Source organism: Vidua macroura, chromosome 22 (genome assembly GCF_024509145.1).
Source record: "Vidua macroura isolate BioBank_ID:100142 chromosome 22, ASM2450914v1, whole genome shotgun sequence".
Taxonomy (NCBI): Eukaryota; Metazoa; Chordata; class Aves; order Passeriformes; family Viduidae; genus Vidua; species Vidua macroura.
The window spans coordinates 7083907-7092669 of NC_071592.1; positions in this window are offsets into that span (position 1 = coordinate 7083907).

Sequence of the window (8763 nt, forward strand, 5' to 3'; positions counted from 1 at the left end):
CATCAGGAGGAATTTCTTCACAGAAAGGGTGATTAGATGTTGGAAGGGGCTGCCCAGGGAGGTGGTAGAGTCCCTGTCCCTGGGGCTGTCCAAGGAATGACTGGAAGTGTCACTCAGCTGGGCTGGGTAACAAGGTGGGGATCGGTCACAGGGTGGACTCGACGGTCTTAAAGGTCTTTTCCAACCGAAATGACTTTGGGATTCCGGAACCAAAGCCACTACACCTGGGCTGCTGGTGATGGGGAAGGTGTGGGTCTGGGCACAGGGAAATGTTTTCCCCTCAGTGTGGGAAAGCACTGTCAGGTGTGCCTGGTTTGGGGCCAGGAAGAAGGGGAGTGTGAGAGCTGAGCGGAACTGTGAAGGTTCTGGGGTTATTTCACAGAATCCCACGATGGCTGAGGCTGGAGGGGACCACAGGTCCTAGCTCCCTGCTCCAGCAGGACCATCCCAGAGCACAAGATTGTGTCCAGTGGGTTCTGGAATATCTCCAGTGAGGGACACTCCACACCCTCTCTGGACAATCTGTTCAGTGCTTGATGACTGCACAGGGAAGTTCTTCCTCATGTTCAGCTGAAACTTCCCGTGCATCAGTTCCTGCCTGTTCCTCTCGTCCTGTTGCTGGGTACCACGGAGCAGAGCCTGGTCCATCTTCTTAGCACCCCCTCTTTATATATTTATACACATTGATGAGGTTCATTTGGGGTTCAGGGATGTGTGAGGTGCTGGGGCTGATCCAGAGGCAGGAGAAGAGATGGATGTGGCGGGGCCTGCAGTGGCTCTGTGTGTGCTGTAGTGAGGCCAGGGCTGCTCCTGCTCCACGGGACGGTGCAGTTGGAAGGGACCTCTAGAGATCATCTGGGCCAACCCCCCCCACCAAGACAGGATCACCTGGAGCAAGTGACACAGGAACATGTCCAGGATGGGTTTTGAATGTCTGAGTATGCAGAAACTCACCAAAGATGTCCTGACGTTTGTGTGTTTTTTACTATGCCGAAGGCACACATCCCCTCTGAGTGGAGGGCTCCCAGCCGGAAGGGATGTACCAGGTAGCTGCCTGCACCACGACCCTCCCACCTCACTGTGGTAGTGCAAGACCAAGAAAGGTGTTCTATTGCAGTCACATGCAGACATGCTTTATTTGTGGACAGGCCACTTGCACATCCTGTTCACAGTGCAAAACCTTCCCCTCTAGTTGAGCTTTGAATTTATTAAATCTGTATGGGACAGTGTTGTTTTACCAGTAAAAGTTAATTCACACTTTTAAGTGAGTTAAGTGTTTAACCACAAACTCCTTCCTCCAGGTAAGTGCCTCTGTGAATGCAAGGACCTGCTGTGCTGTAGTAGAGGATCTTTTGGATAGAGCCATTACCTGCATGTTGTGTTTCGATGGCTGACATTAAACCACTTCATAATGTGCTTTATGTGCTTTACTGTTTCATTAGCATGGCCAGGAACACACGATCTTGCTGTCAGTAGGAGGTGTGGAAACCCCTCCCTGATAATTATGCGTTTGGTGACCGCAGAGCTTACAAGTCTGATTGCTGGTGTTGTTTACTCCTCCAGCAGTGGCACTGCAAGGCACTGGGAGCGCTCCTTGCCTTTGGCCAGGGCCCAGGGCCACAGGGTGAGGAACATGGAGTGGGGGTGTGGATCATGCACCTGGCATTCACAGAGAGCTGTGTGGGGTTAGGGTTAGGGTTATACCTTAGCCGCATTTGCATTGCAAAAGCAAATATGAAATGGCCCGGTTGATACTGGTGATGCAGGCAGCTACCTGGTTTTCAGAAATGTTCTAAATGAAAGGCATAATTGAAACTGTTCCACAAGCTGGATTTGATGCAGTCTGGTTTTCATTCCATCTATGAAACACTGTAAAGGAAGTATACGGTCTACATTAGGGCTGTGGTGATACCAGCTACCCAGAGTGTTTAGATGAATGATACCACTGTTTGCTAATGTACTGGGTGACCAAGAAAGGCAAGCCTAGGCATGCAGAAATTCCAAATTGTGAGTTTTAATTTAAAGGATTTGAAGAATTTCTAGTTGTTGTCATGAAACTTTTCAGAGCCTATTGTGAATAACTGATGGTAACCGTAAATGTGCAGAGTCTGGAACAATAGCTGTGAGATGTCAGCATATGCTGTGCCAGATGCCAACAAACAAAACTGGAGTTAAGAACATTGGTGGGGCTGGGGTTCCATGGGTAAGGAGACAGCAAATCATGAAGATGTTGCACAGTAGTCCCTAAAACGGCAAAGAGCATCATTATGTGGGCTAATAAACAAAAAAGGTGGTAGAAAGTATACAAATTACAGTGATGACAAGGCAAAATGATGTGATGTATTGTGCTGTCTACAGCTCTGGTCCTGTCAAACCTGACAAGTGAATTAGGATGAGGCAGGATAGTCCCTGCATGGCTCACTGCTGATAAACCTCAGGGTGCCAGGAGCGATTTGTTGGCTCTGTATTTAGGAGAGAGAAGATTCAGTAATGTGCAAGAAGGTGATCCCTGTCTATCCATCCCTGATCTCAGTGACTTTGAAATTCCTGGAGGAAAGATACCCAGAACATCCCCAAGCAGCTGTGCCTTTCTCGCTATAATAAATGCCATCATCTCACTTTTGTGGTTTTGCCTCTTCCTGATTTTGACTGGCTGTTTCTGCATGATGTTTGCAAGGCCTGTTTGTTACTCTTCCCTAGCAGAGCATTTTTCATTATTCCTCTCTAACTAAAAACAAATGGTGGGCTGCATGTGGGAATGCAGCTTGGGAAGACTGGAGATCAAAGAAAGGTCTTGACTCAGTGCTGAGGATCTTGCATGAATTTCCCTTTAACTGCCTCCCATCAAGCTGTGCCTTGTGATTTGAATCTCACTGCCTTCACTTTTGTGTCTGAATATTTTGCTTAAAAATATAAATAAATACGGGGAGAATGTTTATCCCTCCCCCTTCTCAAACTTTCTGTTTCTTGTAAGTTCTTTGTGTTGATAATTGTCTGGAAAACTTTAATGGCTTTTGGGGATGCCAGGAAATGCTACACCAGCACAGAGCCCTGATATCCAGCTCTGCCAAACAGGAAAGGACTCATCTGAACTGCTTCAGCCCTTGCCAGTTATAGGTTGCTGCTGTGTGTCCACAGGGCCTGTCTGCCCTTTCCATGCATCTGAAGGTCATGTGGTCCTCATCACCTCATCAGCAAGTTACCAGGGCATCCAGGAAAAAAACTTCCCCAGGGGACAACAGGAAGGCATATGATCAGGTGGCAGTTCCTCCACATCTGAGTTCTTGGTTTCAACTTTTAAAAACTGGTACATATCTATTTGTTGGCAAGGGTACCAATTTTTTGTTTTTATAATGAGTGAGGATTTTTGATCCACGTGGTTTTCTTTTTCTGCTATATTTTTTTTTCCACTAAGGAAGAAGATGAGGGAAACTGAAAGGGATTTTGACTAGCTTGGAATTGTTGGGGTTTTGCAGGTGGCTTTTTTGCCGGGGAATGTCAAAGGAAGATGCCTCTACTGAGAGAAGCCCTAGAGAGCAGCTCTGTGCTAGCTGGTACAAAATTTGGTTCTGGTTTACATCAGCTGGCCTGGCTGTGCTTTGAGATGTTGACGTGAAATAACTGTCTTTCCTTCCTTTACTTCACGTTCCTCTTCTTTTAAATATTTTTCTTGGAGTGAAATGATAAACATTTAAGAAGTCAGTTCCATTTGGAGACTTCTTCTGAGCTTTGTATATTTGTTCTGAGAAGATGCTGATGCCAAACAATATTAGACTCTGTTCTGGTTTGAAAGCAAAACCAGTGAGACTCCAAGTCAGAAATACAATTTATTGGGAAAAGAAAAAAAAAGAAGACAAAAATACATGCAATGATACAAAAGGAAGACCACTGACAAAGTCAGAATACAACCTGACACCCCTTTGGCCAGCGTGCTGGTAGCAGTCCAAATTGGAGTGGCAGGTGTGGTTGCTGTGTCTTCTCGGAAACCTGTGGAGAGGCTGCTTTTCTGTCTAGAAATTCCTGGATTTATCCAGGTGGGAATGCCTAGCTTCTCTCCCTGGGCGGAGCATCTCACAATGGGCTGATATTGTTTTGAGTCACAAGGTGTGTTCTTAATCACCTGTTAAACAGAACTGGCTCCTGGAGAGTGTTATCTCTGAGTCATGTGGCAAGACATTGATGGGCGTATTAACAGGAGATAAGGAAAACTGTCCAGATGCAACTGCTACTCGGATGGTAATAGGAAACATCTTGGTGCTCAGTCTTGGACAGACTCTGTTTAAAAAATAAAATGGGACCACAAGGAAGACATGTGAAAGATGTGTTTCTGTTCCTGAAAGCTGATTTGCACTTCTGTAGCACCTTTCCTCCCAGTGTTTCAGGGCACAGCACAAGCATTAGTCGGGGCTCATGCCAGATTTGGGAGATGAGTGAGGCAATTCCTGTCACCCTTCAGAGGATGAGTCTCGGGGATATGGATAACCCAGGGAGAAAGGCAAGTCCTTTCTGGAGCAGGGTTGTGGCAGCTTTTGCTAGGGAGTGGTGAATTTGGGCTGGGGCTCCGAGATAATCTCTGCAGAGACACGAGCTGGCTTATCAGAATCCTTACAGTGGTTTTGCCATCAAGAAAAAAGCATGAGCATAAAAATATGGCTACTTTAATTACCTTCAGTTTTGAGCTAATTTTCCTTCCTGCTGGAAAAGCAAGTCATTCAGTTAGGATTGGCATATCAAGTGTGAAATCTTGCCTCTCCTGAAGCCACCAGGCACATTGCTGTTGACAACTGAAGTCATACTCTTTCCCAAAAGTAAATATTAATGATAAGACCAAGAGATTTCATCCAAGTAACTTCAGTAGCAAATTTGGCATGTTTGAGAGGACTCTGCGGGAGGAGAGATAAAGGTTCTACTCATTTACCAATATTCCAACTCATGTTTTCAGAGAATAAATATATCTTTTCCTGGCAATGGGTGTATTGACTCTGTCTGGCTCATTGCTCAGCTGGTCACTGTGTTGTGACAGGTTGTGCTCCATTCCCCAGTGCTTTGTTTTCAGACATCTCAACTCATAGTCATCAGATACAGTAGATACTTTTTCCCTGCCATATTTTATAGCTAGAATATTTGTTTTTAAATATGAGAATCCCCCTGACTCATGCAGGACAAACCCAACAGCATATCTATATTTTTTAAGCTGCTCATCATTTAGAAAGGAAAGGGTGTGGTGTTCACAAAATGAGAGCTATCAGTCTGTGACTGGCTTTTGTACCTCTTACACCCAGGGACTGAGCCATGAGTTCTTGTCACTGGTAAAGCCACAGCTTGTTGCTGTTGCATGACATTTTCTAAAAGCAGTGATAAACAGGAAGATAGCTAAGCAAGGGGCATGTCAGGTGCAATGGTAGTGTGTGCCTTGTGCATGGTTAGAAACAGAGTTCAGTAACTCTGAGATGGTGTTCAAGATTAAAAACTCCTGGTGGGAAAGACTACCCAAGGTAAAACAGCTGCCAAATTTGAAAGCATCATTGGTACAGACCCATTCGCTGGGCACATTTCTGTACACACACAGAGCTCTGTGAATTCAAGTGACTTCTGGACTCACAAAGATAAGCATTCAGAGTAACTGAGATCAGATTTTTAATGAACCATTCATTTAGACTATTTAGCAAAAAAAAAAAAATTACCCTCCTCTGAATTGGTTTGGCTGAAATAGTCACTGAATACTCAAAATGCTTGCAAAAAACAGTCTAAATTTGCAATATTCTGTAGCCTTTACCCCAAGAATTTTTCCACCCTTTTAAAATTATTACTATTCTGTCAGCCCTGTGGAGAACATTGTGTTTGGTCATATAAGGCAATGAGAAAGATTAGAAATGTAACTAAATAAATTGATTTTTAAAGCCTTGAACCTCAGTGTTTACAAAATACTCCTAGTGTACACTCAGTCTCTGGGACTGTGCATACATAAAGTTCAGCTGTGTATAAATACAAGCAGAGCAGAATATTACTTTCTCTTCCAGCCTGTCTCTTTGATGGTCAAATCCACCCAGACTGGTGTCCAGGCTGCTGAATGGAATTCTTCCAGTTACTGGGCTTCTCCTTGCGTGCAAATATGATGCTGTGTTTGGGACAGAGTAAAACTGCTCTTTTGACTGCTTACTTTTTAATCCTTCCTTCATAGTCTCACAAATGCTCCTGGAGCTACTCTGCCATGCAGCATCTGTGAAATGAAATGACTCGCTGGGTCAATCACAGGCTGTTTCTCCCAGAGCAAACTTCAGGCGAGCACATTCCAGCTGGTGACCTTGATGCACAGGGAAGTGGGAATGTGTTACAACTTGTTCACACAATCTCTCTCTTTGAGCCACTTGTGCCGTATTTGCCTGGAGGTTGCAGACTTGCAGTTCCATTGGTATAACCTGGGACAGACACCCCCCCCCCCCCCCCCCCACGCCCCGCTGCACCAGTTTTCCAGGCAGTTGCAGGCACTGGCGTCGGTGGAGAACTGGCACAGCTTGCTCTGATAATGAAAGCAGAAATTGAGAGGAGTTAGGGAAGCAGGGCCCTGCAAGGCTTGGCACTTGTGCACCTCTGTGACTTGCTAAACAAGTGCTCAAAATCTCTGTTTAGTAACTTGACTCTTGGGTATTTTTTTCTGCTGAGAGCTGACACAGGGTTTGGGAAGTAGGTGTGAATTAGGACACACTGGTGCTACACCCCGTGAGGAAAGCACTGAGAAAGAACACGAATGTAAAGCATCGTGTGATGAGTAAAGATACTGGGTGGAGGGAAATCCAGCAAGGCCCTGGAATGCATCTGGAAAAGGATATCCAAGGCACTGTGGGATGGAGATCAGATGTGCAGGGTAGACCAGCCCCTGCCTTGTTTTTACAGAGACTGATTCAGTACTACTGCTCCCCACCATATTTTGTGCAAATTTTGTTGTGTAATAATTTGTATATTTATGATGTGTGGCCAGAGCTGCCTATTCCTATTCTTGTCTCTCCTGGAATTGCCAGGAGTGAGTGAATGTAGCAGATTGGAGCAGGCCTGAGGTTTAGCTACACAAGCTGGACAAGTATCCTGTAAGAAGTGCACTGAATCTTGCATTTTTAACCTTAGATTTTCTCCATCTCTAATAGAGAGTGGCTTAACCCCTGATGCAGGAGCTGTGACATCCAGTTGTTGAAATGATGATAATTGTGGCATTTCCTTGAAACCGAATGTTGGACTGCTGTAACCCTGAGCAAGTGGGATGAAGTCTAGAGGCTCTTTAGTTTGGAAAGATTATAAGAAGTTTCAGGATGACTTAGATGGGGGGCCTGAAAACATCATGGGAAGGAATCTGAGAGTGAACTGCTGAGATGGGGAGAGCTTAAAACAAAATGACTGCTGTCAGGGTTGGAACTGGGATGAGATTTGAGCTCTGCCTTCCCAGTCACACCCACTGAGTTACACTCCTGCAGGAAGGGCAAGTGAAAGGAGGGGAAGTGAGGGGCTGCACAGAGCAGGTGCCAGAAATGGCCTCTCATTCCCGCTGGCAGAAGCAGAGCTGCTCTCTGGAGCTGGGACAGACGTATGGCATTTGAGGAGCCTCCAGGAGAGCCTGACAGAGCTGTCAAGTAGGAACATGTCACACACGATGCAGATACTTGGCAGGCTCTGGCTTATGGAAACTTGGATGTGGATGGTTTTCCTCCTAACATGCACTTTAGACATAGCCAGATCCAAGAGAGGTTTTTGTGGGGAGGAACTAGTGAAATGCATAACAAAGGTAAAAAAGCTATTCTGTCAAGAGGGCTCACAAGCAAGCAGGACAGAGCCAGACCTCATTATTTTGCTCTGTCCCACATTTATCTTCCATTTATTCCTTTCCTGAACTGGAACACTTCATCTGATCATCGTGTAAACCTGATGTGATGAGCTCACCCCTGCACTGTGGTGTTTGGGTTGGTTAATCAGCATGGGGAAATCAGTGAAACTTTTGGTGAAATCTTCATCTACCTTAGAACTCAAGTGCTGAGGCAGCTCTTCTGCTGTTCTGTTGTTGTTTCAGGGAACTGATGCCACATCTAAGGAAAGAGGGGTGATTATTTTTCAAGCTTTTGTTATTTTTTTTTTCTTGTTAACATATCTACTGTGAAGTTCAGGGATGGGTAGAACTTCCCAGCAGTCACAGTAAGAAAAGCCACAACTGAACCAAGTTCTTTTATTTGGCTGTGAGCTTTCCAAAAGCTCAGGGTGGTTACTTACATCAAATGCACAAACTGAGAATTCCTGTCTTTATAGACTTCCAGCTAAGAGCAGGATTTTTATTTTCCTACACTGAGCTCAGAGCTGGGGGAAGCCCAAGTTGATCGTGACTTCTGCCAGCTGTATAATTAAAATCAGCAGCAGTTGCTGCCATAAGATACAGGTGCTAAACAGGAATTAGTGTTGCATATTTATCCAGAGGATGAAAATATCTACAAATATCTATAAATATACTCAGTTATTATTAGAAGAAGTATTTAAATCTTCTAGTGCTTGGGTGTCCCAGATATCAACTGATGGAAGGGAAACCTCCTCTTGCAAATGAGTTGCTGGGTAATTTTTCACCACAAGTTTTACTGCTTCAGGGCAGTTTTCATGGGCAGGGCACTCATTTCAGCTCAACTATTCATCTCATCTTTCACAAAACTTATTTCACAAGTCTAAATATTTGTGGCAACTTGCCCATGTTGTGTGACCTTTGCACAATGACAGAAAAGCTCTGGAAGGCTG